At 51.6% G+C, this 7,827-nt stretch overlaps 1 protein-coding gene across 1 annotated transcript in view; it reads right to left on the bottom strand.

Annotated features, from left to right (window-relative positions):
- Window positions 1-6,981, bottom strand: part of LOC119107976 (protein O-mannosyl-transferase Tmtc3) — a 146,276-nt gene extending 139,295 nt beyond the window's left edge. The window contains exon 1 of the mRNA XM_037231564.1: window positions 6,579-6,981. The gene's annotated coding sequence lies outside the window, so the exon portion shown is untranslated. The remainder of the gene's footprint in view (window positions 1-6,578) is intronic.
- Window positions 6,982-7,827: the final 846 nt, after the last annotated feature.

Here is a 7,827-nt window from a genome sequence, read left to right on the forward strand (position 1 = left end):
CGTCATTGCGCGGAAGGAATAATGAAAGTGCGACATGTTAATTAACAAAAATAGTGCAAGTGGTGTCGAAAATTGCTAACAGAAGTACATGGAAAAACCTGCGTTCTTTGGCAATATAATGATAAATCAAGCGGCATGGGCATACGTAACGTATGGTATCAGCCTGTCTTTCACAGGACGCGATGCAGATTTGGCCATGCTATATCTGTATTTACATCTTGCTATTAACACCTACATATAGCATCAACATGAAGCCATACCTCCTTGTTTGACTAGATTTCATGTCATTGCAGTGGGGAGGGGGCACTGACGTATTATGTGGCCAAGTTATAGAGCGCGGCATTAAGTACAGAGGAATTATGCGACACGCTTTCATCAGGGTGTCGTGGCGATCAGTTCTGTCATAAATTGTTTGGAAGTTCTGCCTCGATTTCGTACGCGCCCGATCTTAGCGCACCAATAAACCCGCACGCGAAGCTCCGCAGCAAGCGAGTGACGCCTTCATCCTCCGAAAGCCTCTACCTTGCTCCAGTCCCTCGGTCTGACAGCCAATACTGGGGTTTCAAGCCGCCTAAGCCGACCAAACACGTCGTCGACGGCGGCATCGTCCAATCACACTCGGCGACAAACACTCGGGAAGACGTCCACGACCGGGCGTCGGGGAGCGGACGCGTCCCGCCTCCGCCGCCGCCGCCAATTATACCAGCTGTCGGCGGCCGACAGCCGTCGAGGTCTGATATAGTTATCGACGGCCGATATAGCTGGCGTCGGCCGATGGTACTGCCGCTGGCCGATGGTGCTGTCGACGGCGATGGTGCTCCCGACGACCGAAATAGCTGTCGACGGCCGATAAAACTGCCGCCGGCCGATGGTGCTGCCGTCGGCCGATGGTGCTGTCGACGGCCGATGGTGCTCCCGACCACCGATATAGCTATCGACGGCCGATATAGCTGTCGTCGGCCGATGGTGCTGTCGACGGCCGATACAGCTGTCGACGGTCAATGGTGCTGCTGAGGTCGATACAGCTGTCGACGGCCGATACAGCTATCGTCGGCCGATACAGCTGTCGTCGGCCGATACAGCTGTCGCCGGCGGCACGCGCACGCCGGTCGATCGCCGCGCCTGTCCTGGACCCTACTGCACCGTCCTGGCCTGACCGTGACGTACGTAACCGCACCGGCCTGGCCTGACCGTGACGAACCCAACTGCACTGCCCTGGTCTGACTGTGACGTGCCTTACCGCACCGTCCTGGATTGACCGTGACGTGCCTTACCGCACCGTCCTGGCCTGACCGTGACGGAGCCTACCGCACCGTCCTGGCCTGACCGTGACGTGCCTTACCGCACCGTCCGGCCTGACCGTGATGGACGTGACTGCATCGGCCTACTGGCTGTCCGATGGATGATGTACTCGGGCGTTGGCAGCATGAGAACTCACAGCCCACGAGAGCTGGAGAGCGGGAAGACGAGGAGGGGAGCGGGGACACGAGGAGGGGAGCGGCCAGGAGTAGGACAGGGCGGGGACAAATGCGGGAGAAACATTCCAGACGAAGGACGAGCGGATGACTCAGAGGCGCGGCCAGAGTCATTGTAAGGACAGAGCGCACAGATTTGACAAAGGTCATGGTGAAACACTCCTTCCCAAAAATAATAATTCACCAGTTAGTGAACAAATTTATTTCGCGGGGGCACAATTTGCTTCGTTTTACTTCACTTCGACCACTTATCTTAACTGGACCAGAAGCCAGAAGCTAACGGAATATGCAACTATGTTTCCATTTTGAAGTCAATAACCTGGAGGACGCGAGGGTTAAATGACTCCATGGAATACATCACCGGCGATTTCTATTTTATAATGGTCCAGTGGACCCTTTCCTAAGCCCATAGTACGGAGAGCCCTTGCCAAAATATTGGTGGGCTCCCAGAGATATTGAGAACCCTGTGAACGTAGAGCGTATCCTGAAGCTGGGCAAATATTTTGTATTACAGGTAAAATGCAACCGTTTTTGTGACAGTTCATTTATAGTTATATCAGACCTTTCCCGTTTAGTTTATAATGCAGTTGTCTCGGCAGCCTTCCTGAAAAGCTCAGAATTTGTATTTCAAAAGGCCGATCCTTGTGACAGAAATATTTCTGGATTCCCTGATCACCACCATAAAAGCAATACATCTAATTTGCATCGCTTGTCCAGCATGCGTTCTGTGATGTCGGGAATACACTAATTGGTCAAGATTGTTTTGCATTAAATGCTACGAAAGCTTGAAATCCCTCTATTTGGTACGTAATATATGCAAACATTATACTATTCTTCCGCGAATTCAACGCAGCCTTATACTATGGCTTTGATTTTTCCCCTACGGCGTTAACGCAGTGGCTCTTTTCGAAGCGCACTTTGACTTTGGAAGACAAAGCATCACATGATCTTCAGTGACGCATTGGTTCAAGCTTCAACCAGCGCATTTCTGGGTAACTGGCCTATCGCCGCCTGTGCAATTCACAAATGTTCATTTGTACTGACGTCATCCACATCGGCAGAGATACCACTTTTGAACCACAGGCCAACAATGTGCGGGTTAAAACATCTCAAACGACGCCATGCCGAAGGTAACCTCGACAACTAGCGTTGTCGCAGACTCGGGCTACCATGCGGGGGGTTCCAAGAAGGACGTTTAGTGCTGCAAAACGAGAACGTTGACCACGTTCTTTGGACTCGAGCATAGTTAAAGCTAATCTTCTCGTCCTATCTTGATGGCGCTGGATTGGCACTACCCAGTGCTACTATTCTACGTAAATGCTCCCGTGGTTTTACCAGTGAGCTTTTCAAATATGCCCCAATGGTGCGACACCCCGCTTAACACGGCCAGCATTCGTCCATGTAGGAATGTTCAACCTTCAGTCAAAGTCAAATAACGAGAAAAATTATGTGACATGCTTTGAAAACTGTGCTGTTGAATGTCTTCGAAACAAACAGCCCGGTGACCGGCGTTGCAGTCTCCATGGGCGGCGCGGCGTCGGCGCTTTAGGGCATCAACTCGTACGTTTAGTAGACATCTCGGGTGCACATTTCACCTGTGCGACAGGTTCGTCCACATACAGATTGCTCACAGAAACGGATAAGCATTCACAGCACTCGTGATCTGGTGCTGGAATGTGGTCGTGGAACTGGAAGAGTACACGCAGAATCTCGATTTGTTGTGTTGCTGCTGCAACTGTAAATCTGCACAGAGGATAACCTCAGAATCACAAAGGTAAAATAAACGCCCCCGCCACATCTTTGTACGGTAATAATTGATTTAAAAAGACCTTTGTACGACTTAAAAGACCATCATAAGCATGATTCTACGGCGGTTGTTTTTGCGCGCTCAACTCCCGACGCCTAGTATTATCTGCAGGGGCTAACGCGGTTCAGTTTTACGGGAACTGCAACCACAGCCATAGCTGTTTTTGCTCGTAAAGTTGCAAACACGCGCAGGCTTAAACATCATTTTGTATAATTTGTGTCACTACTCGATTATGCAAGTGGTGAACGTTCCTCAGGAAACATAATTTGTCTTTTTCCTTTTGATCTCATTTATTTTGCTTTTTCTTTTACCTTCATCTCTCTTTGATACCTCATTTTGACCGCTATTTTATTGACACTTATGAAACCCCTCACATTTTTTCGGACCGGCGGCCTGGTGGGTCTCCCTCCCCCATTCCTCCCTGCCTGCGGCACTGGAAGGAAAGCGAGAAGGGAATAGCACGAGGACCAGCAGGGGGCAACAACAGACGGTTGAATGCGAGGACAAGTAGAGAAAACTGAGAAACTGTGCAGTAAAATGGAGGAGTGGAGGAAACTGTGCAGGAAAAAGCAGTGCGAGGAGCCGTATGAAATCAACAAGAATCAACGAGAATCAGTGAGACAATAAGCGGAATGAGGACGACCGTTTGCTCGACTACAGAATATATCGGTAGGTGGCACTCAAATCACTTAGAATCTGTTCGATCTAGTTGAAAACTTTTAAGGTAGTATTTATTTGTTGCAAATAGTAGTAGGATTCGGCCTTGACTCGGCCACGTTAAAACCTTAATGAGACTAGTCAAGAACAAACCACATGCTTCGCCACCTCGAAGTGAAAGAAGCGATGTATATTTCAGAAAGTTATCAGTTTTTTTTACTTGCTTTCAAAAACCTAATTATAAGCATACAATAATACTGCCAGTGAGGGCTTGGTTCAGCAATGTAGTATGATCTAAATGAATATTCACCATGTATTATCTTCACCACTGCCTTTGGTACACCATGTACACTGCACAGTCCCTCAGAATACTCTTAATTGTCCGATGTATACGAGTTCTCACACCAGGGACAGCAAAAGTATAATTGTCACCATTGAAAGACGCGGGAAGAATAGCAGTTGCGAGACGAAGGGAACGATGCATCGAACGAATAGTAAACGACGAGGGAGCACGGCAAAGCCGGGACGACCTAAGCAAGGCTTTGTGATCTAATCGCCTCTGCAAAAATATTGTCACATATTGTTTAAACAGGGAGGTATCTTTCACCATTTCAACGACTACGTTGTCACCGAAAACAGGTCTCTCCGACGCGGTCGAGTTCTTGTTTTGGGCTTCGGCAGCCCGCGTTTTCTGATCTGGTCGAATAACCCGGTGATTCTGGGAACGGCTGCGAATATCTCTGCGCCGGTCTGACGAGTCAAAACACGAGCTGTCGGCCGGCTGGCCGCGACGGAGCGCGGCGCGGCGGCGGCAAACTTTGAGCCGCGGCACGGCCGGCCGGCGCCGGAGCGCGGCCGGCGGCGGCGCCGGGACACGGCCGGCGGCGGCGCCGGGGTACGGCCGGACGGCGCCGCGGCGGCCGGCCGACGCCGGGGCGCGGCCGGCCGGCGCCGCCGCACGGCTGGCGGTCGACGCCGGAACCCCGGCATGACAGCCGCGGCCGAACCCCGGCGAGATCAAGCCACCGTCCCCGCAGACTTATCCGAGCTGTGCCAAACATCGTACTCGAATCTTCAAGCCGCTGACGTCTGCGACGAGGAGCCCGCAGCGGAGACGCTTCTTAGGAACCGCCCGCCAACCAGCCGACAGTCTTGGTTGAATAATTCCATTCAGCTGGAGCTCTTCAAACAGGGGTAATTCCGTTAAGGTCGTTGTGGATGTATTGCTCCGGCTTACGGATTAGTTGATGAGTTCCTGAACCATGAGTCGCTGAAGTTCCAGCCCTGCTTCTCATTCTACGAATCTGCATGCTTTTTGCATCTCGTATACACGGAGGTGCATGACCACCACCTGATGAGACCCGTTACCACCGCCGTAATGATTGTCAGACTCCTCCCGCGGGCTCAGTTGCAACAATAAACAGTCTCCCTGGGCGCGTGGATTAAAACCCGCGACCGCGACATAAGTACCTCCCTGAAGATAGGTCAAGTCGTCAGATCACGCTGCCGCATATGCCTAACAACCATGGCTCTCAAGGAAATATGATGTGGATCAAAATGTTATACATGGGTGTTAGAACACGCCTAGCCGTGGCTTGTCGTGGAGTCATTCAGGAAATGTACTGAGATACACAACAGCTGGCTTTCGAGGGAGCGTTGCCACTGTTTGGAACGTTGCGTCCCAGCCGTCAGACACTTGGGAACAGCACCCATCCGAGCACCCACGAATGACATAGAATCCCATCGCTTTTCAGAGAAGCATTGCTGATACGTGCGTCGCGTGTTCAAGGTTGCAGAGAATGAAAATGCTCGGCTGAGGATGCGGGCTTCCCGGCAGGAGTAGGTGAAATAGTGTAGGAGCCGGGGTGTACCCAGAGCGAGGCTCTCAAACCGCCAGAGACGCGCATGTCGCGCACCACACCCGCACGTCACCCATAACAACGCAAGGCCACACCATGTCTTCGCTCTACCCCCAGCGCTACCTCACTCTGCACGCTTGCATTACCAGGCCTGAATCCTAACCCGATGCGCAGCGGCGCGTTTAAACAACTTGATTCGAGTATTCAAGGATATTGTAGCACGATGCGCGGCGGTGTGCTCAAACCAAACAATTCGATTGGAGCGTTCAAGCGTACTGTTTCCCGATACGCAGCGATGTGCTAAAGCAATCTGCTCCGAGTATTCAAGCATGTTGCATCCCGATGCGTAGCGGTGTCCAAACAACTTGGTTCGATTATTGAGGCACGTCGTACGTAAAACTTTACGAAGATGTGTGCGTGAACGTGTTGATTTGCAGGTATCTGCAGGTGGTGAGACTCCAACCAAAGCTGCTCTTGGAAGGACGTGCACAATGTTGCGAGGCAAGGTCATAACTGACGTTTTGGCCATCACCTGAGCTACGTTCACAGTTACCGTTCGAGCTCCCGAAGGGCAAAAATTTGGTCGTCCTGCGTTGAATTCCTTTCATCCTACGTTGTTTTAAACAATTGGCTTTTGATTCTCACAGAAGTTTATCGTGTGGCAGTTGCAAATGTCATCGGTCATTTGAGCATAATATAGCTTACGGTGTTATTTAATGATTGTAACTTATTCAGACGTATAGTTTGGCACCACTGACTTTCCAGGCCATGCATGCTCACCTAAAGATTCCTAGATCGCCGGTTGTCTGAAGATCTTCTTCATATAGACTTCCGGATTTTCTTAGGACACTCGTGCTAGGCCCTTTTAACAGCAGATCCTCGATAGCAGTTCACTGGACCTATTGCAATCCAGTCGGAACACGAGATAATATTTCGGCCAGACTGTGCTCACGCCACCTGAGTTACCTCCACCGGAAGGTATCCAGTTCGCATCCCACCCGACGATTTTGTCATGCACTGCACGCACTGCAGAAGCACCACCCTGGCGGCGTCACCAGTTCACCAGCGCGCTGTGATCGTTCAGGTCGCTGACATCCGCTCGTGCACCGCCTGTCAGCACCCAATCAGCTGATACGAACTCCAAGCGCATCTATCCACACGCATCCTTCGGCATCGTGACTGTATCTGCACTCCCACACCGCCGCCCCCCACCAGCACCACTCATCGGCGCTCGCGCGCGGCAACTGGACGTCTAGCTCGGCGGCCGATCTGGTACAACGGCGAGCCGTCGCCAGCGCCCCTAGCGGGTGGCGTTGCAAGCTGGCGGATCAACAAGTTGCCTTCGATGCGGGGCTCGGCGTCGGCGGAGCGCCGAGTGGCCGCCTCACTCCCATCGTCGCAGAACATAAGCCGGCAGCGGGGATAATGGTCAGGAGATGAGATTTTAAAGGAGCTCGCTGCAGAGAGGGAGCTTATGTCACCCCTCCTCGGAAAAGTCAAAGGGTTCTGCGTCCGGGCGGGCGGAGGCCAATCCTCTTAGGGCGAGGCGCAGCAAAAGCTCTCAGAAGAACGAGAGCATTCGTCTGTGATATGTTTAACGGTCAGCAATGTCTCACAGTTTTGACAGCTGCTCTAAATGCCAGACCGGAGTAACGAAAACCATGCGCTTATACGGCTGAAAATGTCTGAAGTGAGTCTGATCAGGATACCAGAAAATCCATCCCATGACCCGGTGATGCCTCCAAGACCATGTGCTCGAAAATTCTTTGGCTAAAGCAGCATGTGCGCGAGCAACGGGCCGTCTCGAGCAGTTATGTCATGTATCCTCCACCCCCCCCCTCCCCTCCCCAATGATAAACACAAATTAGCAACCCTGGTCTGGAGGGCACAGAAGTTGAATATTTCAAGCAGAATTAATTATCCTTGGACGACTGAACCATATTTGGTGTCAGGTGACCTCCTTCAAACAGAGCGCAGGTAAATACATGGTTCCTCTGGATAATTATCGTTACAGGTGTGTTAAGATCTC

The sequence above is a fragment of the Pollicipes pollicipes genome, unplaced genomic scaffold (assembly GCF_011947565.3).
Source record: "Pollicipes pollicipes isolate AB1234 unplaced genomic scaffold, Ppol_2.1 Scaffold_6686;HRSCAF=7923_pilon_pilon_pilon, whole genome shotgun sequence".
Taxonomy (NCBI): domain Eukaryota; kingdom Metazoa; phylum Arthropoda; class Thecostraca; order Pollicipedomorpha; family Pollicipedidae; genus Pollicipes; species Pollicipes pollicipes.